This window comes from Xenopus laevis, chromosome 9_10S (assembly GCF_017654675.1).
Source record: "Xenopus laevis strain J_2021 chromosome 9_10S, Xenopus_laevis_v10.1, whole genome shotgun sequence".
NCBI classification, from domain to species: Eukaryota; Metazoa; Chordata; class Amphibia; order Anura; family Pipidae; genus Xenopus; species Xenopus laevis.
This window is the reverse complement of record NC_054388.1, coordinates 21,252,633-21,277,294: the sequence shown is the minus strand read 5'-3', so window position 1 is coordinate 21,277,294 and position 24,662 is coordinate 21,252,633. Positions and strand designations below refer to the sequence as shown.

The following is a 24,662-nucleotide window of genomic DNA, read 5'->3' as shown; positions in this document are numbered from 1 at the left end:
CCTTCTGACTCACCTATTCTTGGTCAGTCTCTGTGAATTAATGAGGCTTATTGTGGCATGCACCATCGTTTTGCCATCTGTGCCAGTTCTCTGGAAAAAGCTGGGAGAAAGACTACAGGCTAGGACTAAAGGTCCCTATACATGGGTCGATATAAGCTGCCAACAGATTAAGTTGGCAACTTATTGGGCAATGTATGGTGCCCTCTGATGGGTTTCCCTGATTGATATCTGGCTGAAAGTTGGGTAGATGTTGATCGGGCAGGTTTAAAAATCCCATCAGGCTGAGAACTCTGCCAGTTAGTTGATGCAGTCCTCAACTAATCGTATTCCCTCCTTGTGATCCAGTCAATCCTAGGGCTAACGATCGGATAATAGTGATGGGTGAATTTATTTGCCAGGCATAAATTTGTGGCAAATTTGCGATTTTGCCACCTACGAATAAATTCACGAATTTGCAGCGACAATTCGCCAGCATCAAAAAAACGTTGATGCTAACGAATTTTCGCTGCAAATTCGTGAATCAATGCCGGCGACAGTTTTGGATGCCGGCGACGATTAATAGACACCCACTGACTTTAATGGGCGCCAGCGTCAAAAACGGCATTTCACTATTTTTTTGCCCGTTTCACGAATACCACTGGAAATTCGTGGTGAAACGAGACGGGACAAATTCGCCCATCACTATCAGATAAGCCTAATATCTCCCACCTCAAGGTGGGCATATCAGGGAGAGATCCACTTGTTTGGCGACAATTGCATGTATGTATGGCCAGCTTTACAATGCATACTAACTCCAATTCCAATTAAACAAATCCATTACTAGGTACAAAATAGCATATCTCAGGAAGTTCAGTTTTAGCTAATGAGATGAGTATAAAGGCAAAATACAGGACTGAAAGGAGGCAAAGTGGGGACACATTACCTGTGACATGCCTAGCCATTTATTATCTTTCTGAAAGGCATAAATTAAAAGCTATGGTTCCCCTTTTTCTCTGAAATGCAGGTAATTACCCAGCACAGCAATTGGTTTTCATTGTAGCAAAATGTCATTTCACTTGAAACTGTCCTTGTTCTCCCCAACAGAATGTAATTTTTAGCCAGCCTGCTGGAGTGTACATTAGCTTCACCATGCATACTGTGTGGATAAATGTCTGAGAAAATCCATAACTGTTTTATTTAAGAAAAAGCATGGCTCTAGAGGGAAACCTAACCAAACATAGGCTGCTTTTATTGCCTTTAACACAGAGTAGCAAACGTTCTGCTGTGTCAACGCTTGTAATGGTTTCTGAGTTAAGAGAAAAAGATGTTGCAGCTCAGAATGTCACATGAATTTTCAGAGGATGATATCTTCAACAATATTTTTTTCTCTTTGCATCTATTTAGTTATATTCCTTTTCTGGTCTAGATCAAATAGTCTACAAACAGAATTTTGAAAGGCTACTATATGTATTTGCATCACTGTACCTTTGAAAGAACATAATGATTTGACCACAAGATTTCGTAAAATACAGGAAATTAGCTGGAGCAGATGAAACAATGACTCTGAACCATCTGTGTCTGTATACATTAATATTTCTTTGCCTCTCTGTATGCATCACTGGCAAAAACTATAACCATTGATAACCATTGTGTTATAGTGAATTTTGTAGACAAGGTAAAATGGTATTACATGTTGGTTTGTAAAGGTATGTTGCACCCAACACAGAGCATCTCATTACATTTCCAACCAATTGTTTTCAGGACAGGGGAGAGGCCATTGCATGTCAGAGCAAGTAATGGCCCCAATGCTCTAGGAACCCACAGTTATCAGTCACCTAACACTGTGTAATACCTCCCAACTGTCCCATTTTGAGGGAGACCGTCCCGATTTTGATAGCTCAGCCTGCAGTCCTGCATTTGTACTGAAATGCCCCTACTTTCTATTTGATCTCCTGCACTGAACAGCCAGAAAAAGATACAAAGTTTCTAAATTAAGCTGGCCATAGATGTTCAGATTTTTAAAATATCCGATCCTCATTGTGAGACCACGATTTTCTCGGAACGATTGTACAATCGTACAAATTGACCATCAACTAAAAACACCAATTTGCCAGGAAAACAAAGGGGAGCTGCCTGCTTGGCCCTGCAAACATAGATAGATTGCACTGGGACCGACAAAGATTTTTTAACCTGGCCGATCAATTTCCTGACAGATGTTGGCCGAAAAATCGTAAGATGGTCGATCGTTCGAATCCCACTAACCGCACGATAATTTTGTAAAATGGACATGGATTAGGGGGACAAAAAATGGGCATGGTCAAACGTGGCAAATCTTTTTTTATCCCTCTTTCTGTTTTCAAAAAGTTGGGAAGTATTCTGTGTCATTAGGAAGCAGTCTTTGCATTTTGAAGACCTTACATGTTCTATAGTAGCAGAGAGCCTAACCTGGTTAGGGTGTAGGGTTGCCACCTGGCCGGCTGATCCAAATGTTATTAATAGGGAAAAAAGATAAATATATAGGAAGGCCGGTATTTTTTTCAAGAAAAGATGACAACCCTATTAAGGTGAGACAGGCTAACAGGATCCATAAAACCCTTCACCTGCAAGACATGCAGCGTAGAGCTGAAAACAGAAGGTATTTACTTGCCTCATGTCATATACATAGCACTGCCTTAATACCAAAAATGAGAGTTTGACTCTCACATAAGGCATTATGGGTGGAAACATGCAAATCATTACTTTATGTCCCTGTGGCCAACAATGCATCCAAAACCACTGGTTTTATAGCACAGATACAACCTAATAGTTCGGAACCATATATCCAATCTTGCAGACAGCCTGTTTCGATTTTGTTAGATGAGATCTCATCAGTGGAAGATATTGGAACATGGCTTCTGAGTGGGTAGGACTTGGAGAGTATAGAAGCAGAGAACCTTACTGCAATACATTCCTGGTTATACAGGGACAGCATCATGATCTTCTGTAAGACATTGTGCAGTGGTGGAACTACTGGGGGAGCAGGGGGTGCGAGCGGGCCAGGGCCCGCAACCCCTCAGGCCCCCCCTGGAAGCCCGTGCGCCACTGAAAATGTGGCCGTACGGAGGGGGGCGGGCCGTCTGCGCGTCACCCACCAGGGCCCGTCCCCCTCTAGTTACGCTACTGACATTGTGTTAGTTGTCATTGTGGCAATGTTTAGAGCAGACTGCACTCGTTTCTGTGCATTGTTCCAAATGAATGAATTAATATTCAATGTGTTGATTTATGACAGTCCCAGGTTTAAAGGGATATAGGGGCAATTGTAGTTGCTATTTAGATGGAAATGAGCCCTCATTTATAAATGACCCTCAGTGTCTGAAATAAAACATTGTAACTAACACTGACCTCTGAGACGTCCCCTTATTATGTACTTGGACAAATGCAACACAGCAATGATAAAAATGCATTGGTATTACACAGCAGAATAACACATATATCATTTAGGGACAAGGGAGAAATGTATGCTGCTGGAACACAGCTAAGTAATTCAAGCCCTGTGAATACTAGCAGCTGTAAATAATCAAAGATCCTTTACTTATTAATTTCTTTTGTAGACTGTCTGTCTGAAGCAGATTTGAATTTATTACTGTAGAAGGCACTGCTGCCTCAGCTGTTGTCTTGCCTCTATGTTCTATGTCCCTCTGAAATACAATATTTTGTCACATTACACAAACCCTGCTTTTAATCTCTGCTTCAAAATGGGACTCCTTGTTCTCACTCTCTTGCTCCGAGATATAACCTCCTGTGCATTTTATTTCGCCTATGCAGTGCAAGGATCCTCAGATCTGTGTTTTTGTGTGAACCCTTATGTTAAATGAATTCAGGCTTCCATGAATCCCATGTGGCTTGTGCCTAGGGTTGCAAATAGTATTAAACCACACTACAGGGCTCTTACATATAAGTGCTTGATGGTGTGTACATTTAAATGAATGCTAAATGCATTGAAACACCAATATTTTGTTTGTTCAACAAGCATTTCTCCATTTAAAATATTTTTTGCGCATGTCACCTGAATAATTTACAGCATGTTGCATTTGAAAAATACAGCAAAGCGTAGCCTTTTTACAGTGTATATCTTAAGGCTGAAGAAAATATCAATTAGCTCATGCTTAGATGCATTCAGATCTTTGTCTCGCATGCCTAAAAATGCTTCTATAAAAGAGCCCTTAAAGGAAAACTAAACCCTAAATATGAATATGGCTAAAAATGCCATATTTTATATACTGAATTTATTGCACCAGACTAAAGTTTCAGCTTGTCAATTGCAGCAATGATCCAGGACTTCAAACTTGTCAGAGGGGGTCACCAACTTGGAAAGTGTCAGCGGCACTCACTTGCTCAGTGGGCTCTAAGCAGCTGTTGAGAAGCTAAGCTTAGGGGTCGTTGCAAATTTACAAGCAGAAAATGAGGTTGGTCTGTAATATAAGCTGAAGCTACAGGGCTGATTATTAAATTCTGATGCTAATTGCACTGGTTTCTGTGCTGTCATGTAGTAATTATCTGTATTAATTGCTAATCAGCCTTATATTGTGACATTTCTATTCTATGTGTACTGTATATTGTGAGTGGGTCCCTAAGCTCAGTAAGTGACAGCAAAACAGAGCATGTGCAGTGAATCGGCAGAAAAGAAGATGGGAAGCTACTAGGGCATCTTTGGAGACACAGACCTTCCTCTAATAAGCTAAAGATCTGTGTATGTTTATTAGTATAGTAATAGCAGTAGTATGTTTATTTACTATTCGTTGACTGCACTCTGTATGATGGGCCTGGCCCTCCCCGTCTGCTACCCCCACAGGCCCCCAGCCCCAAGAGCAAACCCCCCTCTGTCCCACCCACCAGAGTGTACCCTCTTTGTGCGCTGATGCATGTTATTTCAGCTATGATCGGGTGAGGCCAGGATGGAAGCAGATCTGCCAGTCGTGGGGAGTGGATCTGGACCAGCGTGGCCCACAAGGGCTGGGGGCCCAATGTTTTTTTTCCAGTGTCCCGTGGGCCCAGTCCATGCGAGGCCACACTGCCAGTCCACTGACTCCTGACTAATTACACACAGAACATGCCCATTATCTAACCACATCCTTTCCACTCCTCTGCAAGTCCCAACTCTTCACAGCCTGCAGCTGCTGTATATGCTATCAGGTTCAGAACTTAATATGCTTTCAAATGAAAGTTACCATATCTATAAAAGACCTGCCACAATGTCATTTTTTCCATATAAGTTCTATTGAGAGATATATGGCTGTCTCCCTCACAGTTTAAGGCTGTTTGTTGTGGGTGTTCTCCTTAAACACACTTTTTTTCAGTAAAGTTGTACTTCATCAATTTAAGATATTTTGTTTCAGTTGCTTTCTATTTTTGACTGTTTTTATGAAGTTGAAGTTTAAAGTTTCCTTTGTTTTTAATTTCTAATGACTCTTTGGAGCAGCTCTGGCACGGTGTACAACATCTGTTGTAATTTATACAATAGTTCATGAAAGTTCATAATTCTGCTGAAAATGTATCAACTAATTTATCAAATTATAACAAAGAGCAGGGATCCCCAACCTTTTGAACCGGTGAGCAACATTCAGAAGTTTAAAAGGAGTTGGGGAGCAACACTAGCATCAAAAATGTTCCTGGGGTGCCAAATATGGGCTGTGATTGGCTATTTAGTAGCCCCTATGTGGATTGTCAACATACATGTTTTTATGCAGCCAAAATTTGCCCCAAGCCTGGAATTTAAAAATAAGCTCCTGCTTTGAGGCAACATCCAAGGGGTTGGAGAGCAAAATGTTGCTCACAAGATAGGTCACTGGTTTAGAGGATGCACCTGGATTGCAGAGCTTAATGCTTAATTCAATAGACCAAAGTTCATCCCCTTCTAATAAACGGCAGTGCCCATATAAACACATACCTATATAGACATATCTATACTCTCACATATATAAACTGAATATAGTGATACATGTAATAAATAACTGTACATCTTAAGATCACAGTTATCTTGGATATAAGGCCTGTTCAAAAAATCATCCAAGCCACAGATAATAATAGAATCTGTGATCACAACATCATTCAGTAGGGCATTCAAGAACCCCATTGCATTCATCATAAAGAACCTCCTTTGCTGGTTAAAATGATAGCTCAATTCCTAGTCAGGTTGTTTCTCATTTCTTGGGAGAAAAATCAAAGTCTAGGTTCTGCTCACCTCTTAATAGAAGGCGATTTGATATTATACATAAAACTATGCTGGCAGAAACTCGTAGTATTGCGGTTTGCAATGTATAGATTCATATGCCTTATTACCCTTTCCAAAAACTTTTCTACCACTGATGTCAAGTTATTAGGCTTACAGTTTTCAGGCTGAGAATGGGTTCGCTTTTTAAGTAATGGACCACATTAGCAATTCGCCAAACCTCAAAAAATTTAAAAAAGTTTGGCAATCAGAGAGCTAACCTCTTTTAGTTCCCTGGGATGAATGCCATTCAGTCCTTGACCCTTGTTTACTTTCACGTGTTATAGTCTCTTTTGAATTTCCTCCTGAGTCACCCATCCATCAACAGTTCTAACAAGCTATAGAGGTTTTGCATTTCAATGTCTTTCCTTGCTTACAAGGGGACTATACTGACATGTATATTGGTTTAACAGCATTTTAATGACAGTTTTTTTTTTGTGTTTAACCCTGTGAAAAGCCTTTCCCAATTAATACGATTAATATATTGCAGATGCCCTTCGGCAGTTATTCCCTTATAGAGTTGTCTCTGTAACATAATCTCAAAGGCCGTATGATCACTATTCCTTAAATACTCATCTACAATAATGCTAGAGATTAATTTGGTATTCTTAGTTATTACCAGATCCAAAATATTTCCTAAACCTAGTAGGTTCCAAAACAACCTGAAATAAAAAGTTGTAATTTAGCATATTTACAAGCCTGCTACTAGCCTTTTTTGACATTGGTACTCCATTACTCAATGTCTCAATAATGGAAGTCACCCATAATAACAACTTGACTAAGTTGTAAAGCCACTTCCATTTGTAAGAGTAACTGGGGTTCATTCTCCTCACTTGTTCAGGACTCTATGTAGCATACACCAAGGATGATTTTCTTTGTCCAGCTGATATCTCTACCCATAGTGCTAAAACAGTCCCCCAGTGCTACCCCATGTAATTTCTTCAGTGCATCCATTAATTCTACCTTTACATAAAGACAAACAGCTCTGCTTTTTTAATCCTTCTGAGGGTGTAACCATCTCAAGTCACAGCCCAGTCACATGTTTCATCTCAACAGTTCTCAGTGATGCAAATTTGACCTTATTTTAATCCCACTGTCCTGTCTGCACTTGCTTCCCTTATAAAGATTTAACCTAGGACTAGGGGTATTCAGAAAAGGCATGTGTCTATGGGGCAACTGTGGGAGGGTATGTTGGGTGCCCTCTACCCAAGCACTGTTTTTACTCAACCCCTGCCTATTTTAAACATCTCTTCAGCCTCAGCCATTCTTTCCCCTATAACAGTAAACCCTCTTCCATTGAGGTATAATCTGTCACAGCTATACATCCTAGCGCTCTAGGGACCCAAGACCTTCTTGCCTATAACAACTTTAGTCACTTATTTTGCTTCCATTTTCTTTCTAAAGTTGCACATGCACAGGTAGAATTTAAAAAAAAAAATTGCTTGAAATTACATTAAGTTGCATTAAAATGTACATTTCAAACTTTGTTATCAATAAAAAAAATAGAAATGAAATGAAAAAAAATATTTTCTGGTGTACTTTCTGAAAATACCTGAACTGAAAAAAAAAGTGTCTGGAAGGTGAACAGGTTAAATATGCTTAACTCCTCTGCAGAAGTATTTCCAAGAGTTGCTAGTTTTTCTTTCTTTCTGAAGATAACAGATGTCCTTAAATAAGAATTAAAATCTATATCTGAGATTACATTACAGTCTCTACTGTCTCCCACCTGTGGAATGTAGGGGAGTTAGATAACTTATCCTACTGCATGAATATCCATTTGTAAGTGAGAAGGATTAGAAGCATGGGTTGATATCAGATATCAGTACCAGGCACTGCCGAGTCTTACCCCCTCATACCTCCTGCCACCAAAGACAGTTCCCTCTTTTTTTCCCAGAAAATCCCCAGACCTTTGCACATACCAGCCAGGTATTAGAATGCAGTTGCTTGAGAAAATGAAACCCAATTCCTTGTACTTTCTAAAGTGGACACAGCTGCCTTGGATCAAAGATCCTTTTCCACTTTCACTTGCAGCTTGTATTGTCTATGAGCTTTGGCGTGGAGCAGCTCATGTCACCGTGTAAATGGATGAACCTTTGTTCATTTTAGCTTTGTCTGGAGAGTAAGTTTCTATATGCTCTTCTGTAAAACATAATATTGTACCACTATAATAAAAATAATCATATCATACTAAGATTTTGGTGAGGATGGATATATTCCAATAATATCGGCAGTATTTCTTTACCTTTCTGCTTGGACCTTAATTAATTTTACTTAGAATCATTGGGTTCCTTTATTTTTATTACTAGAAATTTATCATTTCAAATGTTAAATTTATAATGGCAGAACTCCACGAAACGATGCGGTCAGAGGCGCAGAATAAAATGTAAGTTATAGAAACATTGCAGCTACAAACTACATGCATCAGACTGTCAGTTGCGAACGCTGCATATTGCATCTTCATCCGACAGTCGGATGCATTTAGTATGTTGCTGCAATGTTTCTATAACTTAGAATATATTCAGCACCTGACTGGTCGGCCGCATTTCCTCGCAGTGCGACCCAGCGCACCGCATCGCTTAATTTTGGGTCCTGAACCATAGGTTAATGTTAGACGGCCACCAGTTGGACTGGCCCAATGCTTACATCCATCAGAGATTGCTTTTCATTGAGCTGCTAATGTTAGTTCACATCTCTGCTGCCTTGACCTTGATCAAGGCACCTGGTATCCCAACAAACTTTGTGACTTGTGTGAAGTGCTTTGAGTCCCTTGTGAGCAAAGTGCAATATAAAGCTCACATATTTGTTGTTATTGCCTTTTTGTAACCTTGGGCAAGCCCTCTTTTATTCTTATGTAACCTAGTATATACTATGCATAGCCAACAAGCTCAGGTTTGATTGCAGCTGAAGCACACTGAATCTCTTGGGAGGAGAGCAACATATACAACAGTTTTAAGTAATACAATATTATAAATTGAAAGCAAGGCATGGAGATATTTTTTTTCTGAGGATCCATATTTCATTATAAAAACATGTATTTTGGTTGATAAGGTCACTTAACCTAGTGAGCAGCACTGGAAATGCTAGTGGAAAAATAATAGGGGAAAAACAATGACAAAATCCAGTTATGCAATAACTATAAATATGAGTGCTTGTTATGTGTTTATTTTTAAATGATTGTTGGAAGCACTTGGCTTATTTGTGGCATGCTATAGCTACCTGTTCAAGGCAGAGCTCCTCTCACATATCTGCCAAGGCATCATGCACCCACTGGCAAGGTTTACATTTTCAGTTTAGACAGGTAACTAAGATCCGATAGGACTGGAAAAAAAATCTGTCTAGCTAACAGTGGTGACAAACATGTCCAAACATTAAACTGCCTGACTAAATTTGAACATGTACAAGCATCATAATACTGCTTCATCTACTGTTATGCAATCAAAGATGCAATAAGTCACTGTGTAGCACTTGGACTATATTATTATACACTCTGTACCTATTTGAACAATGTAATTTCTGTCACTGCAAGGGTTCTGAGAATGTACTGTGCCACTAAATCCTGTGGTGCAGAGTGGGTGTATAAATCAGCATTTGCAAGTCAACTGATGTTAGCACCCAGCTTTGCACTTGCTCTGATTAGCTCCAATATATCCAAAATATTGCCCTGGACAGGCTTCCTGGTGCCCCCCCAGCAGTAGTGTTATTACTATTTCTGTACAGGTTTTATATATTCTGACACAATATTTTGAACAACATGTGTACAATAACACAAGGTGGTGGTGTTGTTTCTGAAGCACAACCCTTCTAAGGCAAATTGGAGAGGATCCAGATTTCTCTGGATCAACTAGCAGATAAGGCCCCCCAAACAAGGCCGATAAAATCTGCAGACAGACCGAGTCGGCCAGTTGTCGATCAGGCAGGGTAAAAAATACCATTGGATCACGCCCACATCTGTTCCTTGATGCAGTCCCGCTATACGACCGCCCATATGGCTTCCATTTTGATCCGATCGTTAGGCCCTAGGGCCCACAATCGGATCAGCGCAATATCGCCCACCTAAATGTGGGCATATCAGGGACAGATCTGCTCCTTTGTTGACATCTCCCTGTGTATGGCCACCTTTAGACAGGTTATATATAGATTAAAAGGTTAAACTTGATGGACGTATGTCTTTTTTCAACCTAATTTACTATGTTGTTCGTTGGCCTAAAGAAAAGCTCACTTTACAACTATGTTGTTACTTTATAAGGCACATTTGGGCTGGAGCCAGAGGAAAAGGGGAAGTAAGGGGTATACCTGAGAGAGAGTTGGGAGTATTAAAGTAAGTGCAAGGAGAAAGGCTGTGATTGGCTATTAGTAGCCACTTGGTGGACTAGTAGCCATCAGAAGGCTGTGTTTGGCAGTACACGTTTTTATGCAATTTAAACTTGACTTCAAGCCAGGAATTCAAAAATAAGCACCTGCTTTGAGGTCACTGGCAGCAACACCCAATGAGCACATTCAGTGTGTTATTGCCCCGCTTAGCAATATGAACTATCAATTAAGTTTTATTAAGAGTAAAAGGGAGTTCTGTTAAGCAGGCTGGTAGTAGTGATTTATGCATGAGGAATACCCATATAAAAATTACTGGGCCCCCAAAGATCTTTTTCTGAAAAGGGGCATGGGCTCCTGCACCTGCTGGGATAGATTTCAGTATTGTAATGGCCCTGAGGCTGAGTGAGTGGTAAAGGCTAAGAGAGTGAGGTAGGTTAGAAGATGAGAAAGAGCAGTCAATGATGAAGTATATGTATGAGTAGGGGGTGGCAAAAAAAAGGGTGAGATACAAAGTAAGAAAGAAAGAAATTCATGTGGAAGTGAGATCTCTGGGTCAGGGGTAGGACCTGAGGGATCATCATCTTACCCTTATTACCCTGTCTTTATAAGTCAGTAGTTACTAGAACTTCCCTTGCTCCCTTATGTAAAAGACTGGAATACATATGAAAAGCTGTTTGCTCACTTTCAAAGGAGCTTCCTATTCTTTCCTGCATCTATATAAATAGGAATATAAATATGAATTGGAATCTGCTGTGCAGCCTCTTTTTCGGTATAGAAGGTTTAATTGACGACTCTCTTTCTGAGAAGATGGAAACTGACTTAAAACCAGAGCCGTACGGTGCCAAGTGCCCTTCAGGTAACCTTCAATTACAGCAGTGTTTGGCAAGCGCTTTAAATCCAAGATGATCATTTGCTGTGTTATGCTGCAGGACCACCATGCAGTTAATGGGTTAACTATGCACACTTGACAATTAAATACTGATTATAATGTTTAAATAATGCAGAGGGGGGTTAAGCAGTGGCCTCTGAAATAAGATGAAAGATTTAGTGACCCTTTGTGCAACAGCCTTTCCAGTGACAATGGAGTTAAATGAATCATGACAAATGGTGCAGGGGTGGGGAATTGGAAGAAAGAGATTTTTGGGAACTCATTGAGCCAGACCCTAGAAACAGCTGACTGGGATGGATGGGGATTAAACCATTCTTTGGGAACCATAGTATAACCAGCAGGGGAGGGAGAACTGTATACACACGTTACCAGAATAACCCAGGAGTGTGACCCCAATCAGAATGAACAGCAAGCGGTGCCAGGAGATGTGTAGGTGTTTATACAGACATCAATAAATGCGGCTTTAGTCTGTATATTTATATATTTCTGTTTGATGCGCACGTATGAAATTCAAGGCCAGAGTTGAGCAAACGGGGCCCTGGGAAAAGCTGAAAGGACTTGAGAAATGAGCTATGGAAATTAAGTATGTCCACCCTAAGATTTTGATCAACTTTACAGTATACACATATTAAAACATTTCAGTGATTGTATATGTATTCACAGTTTTGTGGTACTTCTGTCTTTCTGTTGTCTGCACTGCTGGTTCTGATTCCTGAAATAATGTACCACATCAGAAGACCTGTGAAATGATAATGACATACCTTCAGCACAGACAGGGCAAATAAGGGCCTGATATATAAACAAACACAGGAGCAGGGGCGTAACTACAGAGGAAGCAGACCCTGCGGCTGCAGGGGGGCCCAAGAGGCATAGGGGGCCCATAAGGCTCTAATTAATTATTTTAACATATATTGTTAATACAGGGCAACCACTGGATATTTTGGGAGCCCTAAAATTATATAGCTGTGGGGCTCAGTAACATCTAGTTACGGCACTGCACAGGAGTGCACATCCGCTTGCACAGTGCTGATAGGGATCAGTGATCAAGTGTTAACTTCTGGTAACAGAGCTGCTTGTCACACATTTTGTTGGATCAAAGATCCTTGTTTGTATGTCTCTTGTCAGTGATAGTTACCACTTCAGCTATATGCTTTGCAGGGAATGCTTTTAAAGGACCACGACAAGTTACACCCTTCACTTGGTGATTAGCTGATTACAGACTGCTAACATGGTGGCAACCCTCTTACAAATATATACTGACAGTGCAAACATGCTAAAGGCCAATTCCTAGTCTGCTTTAAAAGGACATTCATAGCACACATACTAAAAAAAATCAGCACTGCCAGCGTGCTGAAAACACACAAAATATGACAGATTAAGCAATAAATATGCCCGATTAAGCATTAAATAGCATTTTGCTTAAAACAATGCTGTGAGTTGTATGTCTTCCATGTTACAAGCTGTCAAATGCATCTAGCAACTATAGCACAGTCTGTTCTTCATCTCTCAAGTCTGTAAATCCCATTTGTTTCAGTTGCTGTGATGGGAGACATTTGCAGTAATGTGACAAAATCATACAAACCAGGTAGTTGATAGAATGTTACTGCTGGTCTTGGACTAGCCTGTGTGGTCCCTTTCACCTTTCTGCATTAACCCTTTGCCACATTTTTCAGGACATGGCTTTTTTTTCATGTATTCCCAACAATATACAGTAACTAGTTTACTTTAAGAAAAAAAAAAAAGAAATAACCAGGGACACCAGTCTTCCATGTTACAAGCTGTCAAATGCATCTAGCAACTACAGCACAGTCTGTTCTTCATCTCTCAAGTCTGTAATTCCCATTTGTTTCAGATGCAGTGATGGGAGACATTTCCAGTAATGTGACAAAATCATAGGGACCAGGTAGCTAATAGAATGTTACTGCTGGTGTTGGACTAGCCTGTGTGGTCCCTTTCTGCATTAACCCTTTACCAGGGTTATACTGGGGGGCCTGGGGCCCACCGGGGCTTCTGCCTCAGGGCCCCACCCCAGGGACACGCACACTGCGTTTTGCCGTGACCGGTAGAAAAAAGCATGGTACGGATCTGGGCTGGCGAGGCCCACTAAAGCCGGGGGCCCACTGTGATTTTCCTGGTGTCCGGCAGGCCCAGTCCGACCCTGCCCTTTACCATGTTTTTCAGGACATAGCTTTTTTGATTTATTCCCAACAATATAACTGGTTTAGTAGTTGACAGCCACAAAGAGAATATGCAGTGAATCAGCAGAAAAGAAGATGGGGAGCGCTTCTAGGGTTGCCACCGTTTCTGGAAAAATATACCGGCCTTCCTATATATTTATAATTTTTCCCTATTAATAACATTGGGATCAACCATCATTGAGCTACAGGGACATCTTCCCTGCTAAAGGGCTGTGGCTGTCTTGGGCTGGTACAGAAACCTGAAATACAACATTTCTGCCCTACTTTAATTATGCTTTAGTTCTCATTTATAAATAAATGCTTGCCAACAGTATTACAGATGCAGTACTGATTAGGTGTCACATTTGCCACAGAGACATCTAGCTGTTTACATAGTATACCATGGATGTGCAGTTATTTGTGGGAACAGCAATTGTGCTTGGCTAGAAAATGACAGTTAATATTTGATGAAACGGCAAATGGGCAGGAAAAAAATAGTACATTTTTTGAGAATATTTAGTTGTGCAGTGGAATTAAACAGCTCAAAGGGCAGGACTTCTTTAATAAGAAGTACAAAACTTTGTGTATGGTTATGTGCTTAGTAGTCATCTCCCGAATGTATGGAATCTTACCCATGTTATGAAGTGAGGACTTCTTGTTCATTCCAGACTGCTGTTGTCCAAAAAGACTTGGTGTGGTCCCATCTTTGTGATGTTTGCTGCACTGTGCCCTAAGGATTTATCTGGTACACAACACAGAAACAGCATGACTAACAATCCAGAAATGCCAGTGTAATTTTATCAGAGCAATAACAACAACGCAACATAACACTGCTCATTACAGTCCCAGTCATTTTGAGCCATTTTCCAGCTGTGACATTGCTGCCTTATCCCTGTTTCTATACAGTATTTATTTATTTAAGATAGGCAAGGCATCCCCTACCCTCTCATTCTGACTTCTAAAGCAGGGGCTGCAACTGACTGCAGCCCTGTGCAAAAAAGATTGATGCCCACTGCAGCCCTGTGATTTCATATGCTACCCTGGTACGTGGCATCTGTGAATTACAGAGCGTTGCCACAGAGCTATAATACTAGCAGTAGCCAAGTTCTTTAGTCTGTCTGAGTTCTGCATTCTACTCTTCTACTCCTCAACTCCCATTTGCCAGCAGCTGCATAATATGGCCATCTTCCAGGTGTGCCAGAGGAGGACTGATCTGTAGCGCAACCATTCAAATAATTGATAATGGACAGAGTTGTATTTCTGTATTATAAAGGAAGCAAGCAATTTGAATATATATATATATATATATATATATATATATATATATATAATATCAAAACAGGGCGGTTGTGGGAGCACTCTAAAGGCTTTAAAGTATATATAAGTATAATAAATGCTATTGCATATGTACCCAAAACAGGGGTTATTTTGTTACAAAGTTATGATCATAAAATTGATAAGCCACCATACCACGTCAAGGTAAACCCCGAATGGCGGTCCCTAACTTGTTTTATATTTTATGTGCATTTTAGCATTACCTGTAATCAATGTCCGTTGAACGCTGTTTTTTCACTGAGGGCTAAATCCTCCCCAGCCAGCAATCAGGCTTTTAAAGGAGAGATATTCCCAAAACAAACGCCCAATTTTAAAAGCATAGGATCACCACTAATTCAAAGGGGGGGTATGGGGTGCTACAACCACTGAAGCTATGCCACAGCTCCTGGCGAAATATACAATATCAAAACAGGGGGGTTGTGGGAGCACTCTAAAGGCTTTAAAGTATATATAAGTATAATAAATGCTATTGCATATGTACCCAAAACAGGGGTTATTTTGTTACAAAGTTATGATCATAAAATTGATAAGCCACCATACCACGTCAAGGTAAACCCCGAATGGCGGTCCCTAACTTGTTTTATATTTTATGTGCATTTTAGCATTACCTGTAATCAATGTCCGTTGAACGCTGTTTTTTCACTGAGGGCTAAATCCTCCCCAGCCAGCAATCAGGCTTTTAAAGGAGAGATATTCCCAAAACAAACGCCCAATTTTAAAAGCATAGGATCACCACTAATTCAAAGGGGGGGTATGGGGTGCTACAACCACTGAAGCTATGCCACAGCTCCTGGCGAAATATACAATATCAAAACAGGGGGGTTGTGGGAGCACTCTAAAGGCTTTAAAGTATATATAAGTATAATAAATGCTATTGCATATGTACCCAAAACAGGGGTTATTTTGTTACAAAGTTATGATCATAAAATTGATAAGCCACCATACCACGTCAAGGTAAACCCCGAATGGCGGTCCCTAACTAACTGTGGCATAGCTTCAGTGGTTGTAGCACCCCATGCCCCCCCTTTGGACTAGTGGTGATCCTATGCTTTTGAAGTTGGGCGTTTGTTTTGGGAATATCTCTCCTTTAAAAGCCTGATTGCTGGCTGGGGAGGATTTAGCCCTCAGTGAAAAAACAGCGTTCAATGGACATTGATTACAGGTAATGCTAAAATGCACATAAAATATAAAACAAGTTAGGGACCGCCATTCGGGGTTTACCTTGACGTGGTATGGTGGCTTGTCAATTTTATGATCATAACTTTGTAACAAAATAACCCCTGTTTTGGGTACATATGCAATAGCATTTATTATACTTATATATATACTTTAAAGCCTTTAGAGTGCTCCCACAACCCCCCTGTTTTGATATTATATATATATATATATATATATATATATATATATATATATATATATATATATATATATATATATATATATAAACTGTATATATATATATATATATATATATATATATACGCATACATTTATTTTAGTGAACTGTTTTACAGCATGACAGTCACCATAGGTTTGGTGTTCATACAAATGGCCTGCAGGTGTCACTGTCTACATGAGTTACTGTGCATACTTCCTGGTAGCTTAAAAGTGAAAGTTTACTGTTGTGTAAAGCCTGCATGACTCTGCTAATAAAGCACTGTTATACTCTACTCATCCTCGGCTACCCAAAACATAACAAATGGCGACAAGGATGGCTCTTCTACCTCTGCAGCAGCTTGCAGCTTTTCTTCCAAACCCTGGTGAGCCTACCATACCTTTTACTTTTATGTTTGAAAATTACATTATTGCTGCTGACCAAGGGGAGATTTCTGCTGCTAGAAAGTCTGCTTTACTTATTCACTGCCTGGGAGCAGAGGGACAGTGTATATTCTATACATTACAATTAGCTCATGAGACTTATGAAACTGCTCGTACTGCTATAAAGAACTTTTTTGTGCCAAGAGAAAATGTGGTTGCTGAAAGATATAAATTCCGCCAAAGTGGACAACGTAATGGCAAATCCATAGAACAATTTGTAGCAGCTGTAAAGTATTCATACCTCCCAACATTTTGGAAGTAAAAAGAGGGACTAAAAATTTTTCCCGCACGTAGCGCAGCAATTTTTTTGACCACACCCCTTTCTGTGGTCACACCCCCTAATTACCATGTTTGTTTTACAAAATTTGGCAGGTTATGAAAGTTTGAAAATATTTCTCCTTATCTAAACTGTGTTTTTGTGTCTCAAAATTGTTACAAAGTATCTTATTTGCACCTGTTAGCTGTTCTGGGCTCTCTGCTAAAAGCCAATTAAGTGAGAAACTTTGTTTCTTTTTCTGGCTGTTCAGTGCATAGCAAAGAGGGACTTTCCAGTACAAATGAGGGACTGCGGGTTGAGCTGTCAAACGAGGGACTGTCCCTCCGAAAAAGGGACAGTTGGGAGGTATGAGTATTTACAACAGAGTTCCTACATAACTACAGAGCAACGTGCCGTGCAACAACCCAATCATCTACAGCTGAATTATTACATGGCAGACAGATGCAGTTACATGTTGCAGACATCAAACTTCCACAAAATACTGTGCCTACAAAATCATCTACTGCTGACATTGTGAAACGTCAACAAGCCAAATGCAAGTCTTATACTGACAGAAAACGTGGTGCCAGAAAAGTACACTTTCAGCCTGGATCTTCAGTCAGAATTAAGAAACTAGGAATACTGAAACAAGGACAATCTAAATTTACTACACCTCTTAAAGTGAGACGCCAGCGAGGACCATACACAAATGAACTGTCTGATGGACGCATATGGAATGCAAGTCATCTTGCTTCTGTTAGAGATGACTTTGAAGAAGCTCCATTTGATGAAGGACATTTTCCTTATCCTGATGTCAACTGCAATAGGCCTGAAGAAAGTGAACCTATAAGGCGTACTGAGAGAATCAGAAAACTACCTGCATGGACCAAGAACTTTGTTATGTGAAGAATGTATAATATTGTTTTAAAATGCATACTGTTTAATTGTTGCGTTTTATTATAGTTGTCCAAATGCTTTCCTACTATAGGGGGAATATGTGGTGTTTATACAAATGGCCTGCAGGTGTCACTGTCTACATGAGTTACTATGCATACTTCCTGGTAGCTTAAAAGTGAAAGCTTATTGTGTGTAATGCCTGCATGACTCTGCTAATAAAGCACTGTTCTACTCTACTCATCCTCGGCTACCCAAAACATAACAATAGGGGTGGTTCACCTTTAAGTTAACATTTAGTATGTTAAAGAATGGTTAATTCTAAGCAACATTTCCATTGGTCTTCATTATTTATTTTTTATAGTTTTTAAATTATTTACCGCCTTCTTGTTCTGACGCTTTCAAGCATTCAAATAAGGGTCACTGACCCCATCTAAAAAACAAATGCTCTGTAAGACTACACATGTATTGTTATTGCTGCTTTTTATAACTTATCTTTCTATTCAGGTCCCTCTCCTATTTATATTCCAGTCTCTCATTCAAATCAGTGCATGGTTGCTAGAGTGATTTGGACCCTAGCAACAAGAAATTGCAAACTCGAGAGCTGCTGAATAAAAGCTAAATAACTAAAAAAAACTAAAAATAATAAAAAGTGAAGACCAATTGATGCGTTTGGTAAATGCACTCCCCTTTTCTCTCTGAAAAATGGGAGTATCATGGTCATTAATGTGCACACAATTAATAGTCTGATCCGTCTGTATATGATGTGGGGGGGGGCTCACATCAGCTCAATTAAAAGTCCTGTTACATGTTGTTGAAAATTTGAAGTGCAGAGAAACCACAGTTTTATCCTGCATTAAACATCTCCTGACTGTAGAGCCTGCCAGTGTATTTGAATGCTTCTCTCCTGTCCTCTTTCATTTGCCTCTGTCATTTGGAGATATTAAATGAGTGCTCGCTGTTACAAGGAATCTGAGACTTGCTGGCTGCGGAGGAGTTAAGTCAATGACATTAATTCCCTATAAAATAAAAATATATGCAACACTGAAGCTTCATCAAGCAGATTTACATGGTGTATTCCTGCCAACTCTTACTTACAGAGATCATTCTGAGAATGGTGCCCTTGTATTCAGACTCAAGGTGAATTGCTACTGATTTTTCCAGCTTATACTGTCTGAAAAGTTATTTTCTTTTCTTTGTGTATGAACTTTTTTTGGTGATAATGCAGGAAGGCAAGATCATAATGCAGGGCACAGCTAAGGAGATGCACCAGAGTTCAGTAAAATTGGATTTAAATTCTGGAAAACACATTTAATATTAGACTAGGAATAAATCAGTGTGCTGTTGTACCTGCTGTTTTAAATGTGTGTGCATTTACACTAAGGTGGGGGGGGGGGTGGCAGCCCATCTCATATAATGCAATACTTAAGTAGAAGTGACTATAGTGTTTTCTGGTGGTGAGTTATTGGTCTATAAGAGACACCCATGGTTGTCTCGTATCCTTGAAATATATTGGATATAGACTTAGCAATAAGTGGGACCTTCTTAAACAGAATTCATGTACCCAAACCCTGAGGTCCATAAATAATGGCCTTTGGTGCCAGGAACTGTTCCTTCAACACGCATTATCTTATGCTACACCCAGCTTATGGCTCTGTACTTCCATATCCAGAAGTATCTGCAAGGTTGTCTTGATATAGCTTCTATGCTTGTGTTTCCTGCAGGTACTCCTGTTTCCTACCACATGTACTCATTCACATATTTCCAAAACCTACAAAAAAGTTATTTAGCTCCTGATAAAACTGATCACTAAATAACAGACAATATTTGTTTGTTTTTTAAAGACCCTGTAAATGCATGGGACTGTTCCCCATTCCTTGTGCACAGAAGTCATGTTTGCTATAGGCCCCATGATATCCTTTCTGCTTTCCTTGTGGGTTCCATCGGGTTTGGAGATGGCACAATGACATTACACAATCGTAGGAACTGCTTCTTTTGGCATCTTCCTGCATTTTAATTGCCTGCAGACTAGGTAAAAATGTGCACCATAAAACAAATGTGGTATCTCATTGGCATAATATAAGCCGCAATAGGCTGCACCAGTTTTTTGCTCTAGAAAAAATGCAGATGCCTGCCCATTAATTCCATTAATACAGTTGCACACAGCAGGGAAGTGTACATTTTATTGGCGATGTGATGAGATTTTTGTTGATAAATAAAAGCTGTTCAGTGTCAAGCAAACTAATTATACATTAAACTAAATATATTTAGGAAAAGATAAGATACAAAATGATTTAAGAAGAATAGTAGAAAGGTCCTCAGTTATAGACAGCTGCTGCAAGGGGAATATAACCTTAGATTGCAGTAGAACAGCAGCAGCTTCAAGCAAGAAAACATATCTGTTCGTCCATCTATAAAAAGGTTCAGGGGCTGACAAGCTAAGTGATTCAAATCAGTGGGTAATGCAACATAAAGAGCTTCACAAATAGGGGTTGTTTACGAGACAAATAGAAGCAGCCTAAAGTTGGATAGACATAACAATCATCTCCTTTGGGCTGGTGATCAATGCAAGATCCTTTGCCTGACATGGCTACACAAGGACTTGAGGGGACAGTATCAGCCAAATGTTTTTCCTTTTATCCAGTGATCAGGTCACATGGGGGCACTGACAGTAGAAAGGTTAGTGCCATATGTGGCCAAATTTAGCTGATTTGGCGTGAAAATGCAAAGTTTCATCCCCAAAGTCAGACCAACAGTTTTGGATGTGAAAAGAAGAGGGCGCTGAAATCGGCCTGCATATTAGTATGAGACAGCTTTTCTGACAGCTATCTAGCAGATATCTATTAGGCAGATTTGTAAAATCCAATTAGACAAGGACCGCATCAGGCTACTGATTTTATCCCTTCCCAGTGTTCTCCTTAGGCACATATTATGATCCATCCATTCAGTGAGCAGGTCCATGCTTTATGCCATCTATCAGATTCTTCCTACCCTACTACCAGAAAGGTGGTACAGGTGGCAGAGAATATAAGAGACAAGAAGAGAGATGGTTTCATTTAGGGTTTGGGATTACGGAATTCTACTTAGGAAGATAGATAGTTTTAGTGTCACCATGAAAAGACAGTTGTATGAATGAGATTAAAGAATGTAACCAGTACTGTCAGAACACATTCCTTCTAAACTAACAGAAAATCTTCAACACACTTATGAAAACCATTCATTACCTGCCTCCTTTGCTGAGGCTTTAATTGTGGTCATACCAAAGTCAAGCAAAGATACCTTCCTTTGTTAATCATACCTTATGTCTCTCCTCAACACAGATACCAAAATATTGGACAAAGTCCTGGCAGTGAGGCTCCTGTGGGTGGTTCCTGACCTTGTACACCCTGACAATCTTGTTTCATGCCTGGGAGATTCACCAATATTCATTTATGGTTAAGGTTTTTTTTAAAAACAATTTACAGCTTTCCAGAACCTCTTGTCTCTTAGGGGTTGCATAAACTTAAAACAAATTATCTACCTTCCAAAATTCCTATACATATTTCACAACACCCCAATTTATATTCAAAAAAACCTTGAAAAATCAACAAAACCCTCCTGCCATTTACATGGAATAACTGGCCCCCTACAGTGGTTTTGACTAAATTGTAAACACTATCACAGAAGGAGGTCTAGCCCTCCCCCACTTTTACCATTCAGCCCTCACAGATTGGTGCTTTGTTCACAACCCCTACAACCCAAACACTTAACTCAAGGCAATGGTACTTGCTTCCTTGGAAGGACAAAACTTCTCATAATGTCACCCCAGAGATATAGCACCACTCAACATCCTACACAAAGCTTGAACTACAGCGCTCATATCTCCTAAGCATCAGACGCCTATGCTAACGACCTGACTTCCACTTAGGGTTGCCACCTTTTCTGGAAGGTGGCAACCTTCCTATATATTTATCTTTTTCCCTATTAATAACATTCTTATTAAATAATCTTATTTACTGGCCAGGCCGGTAAAATACCAGCCAAATGGCAACCCTACTTCCGCTTTGGCCTCCCATATTCTTCAGGGCACATTTACTAAGCTCAAGTGAAGGATTCGAAGTAAAAAAACTTCCAATTTTGAAGTTTTTTTTTTTTTTTGACCATCGAATAGGCTACTTCGACTACAACTTCGATTCGAACTAAAAATTGTTCGACTATTCGACCATTCGATAGTCAAAGTACTGTCTCTTTAAAAAAAAACACCTACTTCGCCACTTTAAACCTACCGAGCTACAGTGTTAGCCTATGGGGACCTTCCCCATAAGTTTGCTAAGCTTTTTCTGATCGAAAGAAAATCCTTTGAGCAATGGATTAAAATCCTTTGAATCCTTCGATCGAAGTATTTGCGGTAAATCCTTCGACTTCGATATTCGTTAAATAACCCTCGATATTCGACCCATAGTAAATGTGCCCCTTCAACTTGCCTCACAATGGATCCTTCACTCCCCCATCCCAGCTAAACTTTCTTCACACCTATACCAAAACTTGCTCTTAAAGGGCCCTAAAACCTGCAGGGGAATGGTGAACTTCCCAGATGCCACAACTTACCCAATTCGATTGGGAAGAGGTAACTGATACCAGTTTTTCTTAATTTGCTTAGCTCTATTAAAGATAGGTTAATACAGTATAAAACCTTTCACCATTTTTATATTACGCCACTAAGGCTGCATCAGATGGCCCATACCCCAACAGTTCAGTGCCCTAGATGTGAAGCATCATATGATCAGGTCATGCCCCCACATCCTTCGATTTTGGACTGCAGTTATTAACTACCTCTCAGCCAACCTAGCTTTTATTGCAGTAATTGCTCCCGCAACCAGCTTGCTAAGAGCCCTAGACAGTATAATTCCACACAATCATTCATGGCTCTCTTTCAGACTATTACTGTTCAATGCAGAAAAAAGGATGGCCATTTCCCTGTCGACCATTGCCACCTGGAAGAAATTGGTAATACTGTCACCCCTGGTTCAAACTTAGACTAGAGGTTCAGCTACTAAGTTTGATAAAGTCTAGGGTCTGTGGTGCTACATGAAGGGTAAATGATGAATCTAGTTCTCTCCAGTCTTCAAGAGGGAACTCACCTCCGCTTGAATCTATATATCTATGCACCCCAATATGTTAGCCAACTTATTATACCTTCTCCGCTGTTATACCTAGAAAATATGTTATATATGTAATTTCATCTGCACTCAGCATTGCTGTCACTTGTATTTGTATAATGTGACCTGGAACTAAACTCCTTACTTTCTATTTTTTTGTTTAATTAAGATATGTTGTTTTGTCGTGTTTGTTTTAAAACAAAATAATAAAACACACCTTAAAAAAGCAAACAAATAAAAATGTAGTAACTTGTTCAGTTATTCAGTTCCCATGTCTTTGCCAATTGCTGTCCTCTTTTAGGTAGTACTAAATGACTTGGGTTGATAAAATAAGTTTAAAAAAATACACTTCTACCTAGGTTATTCTACCTTTTGAAAGGCTTCTGTACAAGAGTTGACATAAAGCTTGCACATTACTAATCAAACTAAAAGTTCTTTGAACTAGAACTGTAGTACTACTAATCTTCCGCAGTGGTATGTGTTGGCAGTTTCATATCAAAGCTCTCTATTATCCATCAAGGGAAGAGAGGGAAAATGTATTTTCTTGTCAATATAATTGGTGTGGCTTTTACTGTTTTGTGCAAAACATTCTTAGGAGATGCATAAAGCATTAAAGTGTTACTCTGTTCACACTAACCGAAGTACTCACTCATAGGTAGATCCCAGTAAATGGATTTTCACTGGACCTCTTGATAAATATAAGCTAGAGAGGTATGGCTAACCAGACCTTGACAGGAGAAAAATATACATTTGCATTTCGCAGTGTAATAATGTTCACTATGTCATTTATTGCATTGCAAACTTTAATTACACTTTGAGAACCTTCAATTTAGCACAAAATAATTCCTTTTCCAGTAAGCTGTTTTATTACATTGGTTGCACACTAGCACAAATGACAAAATGCTAAATATTTTTATGTAGAACGATGTATTCGCAAATTAATTGCTCACAATAAAAAATTTTGACTTTTTTTTTTTCTGCTAACTTTAACTACATACTGGGGGTAAAGTGTATGTTTTGGGTGATTGTTATAGAGATGTATATTGCTGGTCTGACAGGACATTAAAGGACTGCAGCTATTTTACTTGTCCTCTACTAACTGCAAAGCCTAAAAAAGTGATTTCTTTATATCAGTGTCAAGTAAAAGTTAAAATGATAGAAGATGTGTTCTTTAAAAAAATGTGCACATGCCATTTCCGTTCTGCTCTAACATTCAGATTGTCAGACTAACCTTTTCTTTCTAACTGTATTTGCAGCCAGGGCTCCTGGTGTTATATGTGTATCATGTTGTCCTCTTCTTCACAACTGTTCAGCTGAATACCTATGGTCCCCATAGGCTTCACTGACTTCATATAGACTTCTTCCTGGCTCTTGAGGATTATATTTTCATATAATCTTCAAAAGCCATAAATAACCTGTAAATTATATCCTTATGAATAGTAAGTGATGCAATTAGTTAAAATAAAAAAATTATGTTGGAAAATGTTTCACCTCTAAGTTGTATTTACTGTAAAAAAAAAAACACGAGACCTGTGGCTTTGTGTCTTTACGTGATCAATTTAATATACTTTTATTTTACCAAAATTTTAAGAAGTTGACAAGGGTTAAAAATATATTT

At 39.5% G+C, this 24,662-nt stretch overlaps 1 protein-coding gene across 1 annotated transcript in view; it reads left to right on the top strand.

Moving 5' to 3' along the window:
• The window catches only part of sdk2.S (sidekick cell adhesion molecule 2 S homeolog), a 410,822-nt gene that overhangs the window by 26,396 nt on the left and 359,764 nt on the right, over window positions 1-24,662 (top strand). The gene's annotated exons all lie outside the window — the stretch shown is intronic.